Source organism: Myotis davidii, unplaced genomic scaffold (genome assembly GCF_000327345.1).
Source record: "Myotis davidii unplaced genomic scaffold, ASM32734v1 scaffold208, whole genome shotgun sequence".
NCBI lineage: Eukaryota > Metazoa > Chordata > Mammalia > Chiroptera > Vespertilionidae > Myotis > Myotis davidii.
The window spans coordinates 156,245-156,484 of NW_006299706.1; the positions used below are offsets into that span (position 1 = coordinate 156,245).

General features: G+C 58.3%; 1 protein-coding gene across 7 annotated transcripts in view; it reads left to right on the forward strand.

Moving 5' to 3' along the window:
- Window positions 1–240, forward strand: part of CHTOP (chromatin target of PRMT1) — a 9,867-nt gene that overhangs the window by 617 nt on the left and 9,010 nt on the right. The gene's annotated exons all lie outside the window — the stretch shown is intronic.

Sequence of the window (240 nt, forward strand, 5' to 3'; positions counted from 1 at the left end):
GGCGGGGCGGGCCCGGATTGGAAACTGGCGGCGGGACTGCGGCGAGAGGTTGCGGTTTGATGTGCATTTAAAGAGTTGTTTGGCGAGTGGAGCAAAGTTGGCGGTCTTGCCAGGACTTCGAGATAGTAGGGAGGTGAAATGAGGACTGCGGGGTTTGGGGGGACGCTGGAAAGTCATGGCAGCTTTAAAGTTAAATGTCATCGAGCGCTCTCCGGGCGCTCACGCCCAGGTGAATGCCTG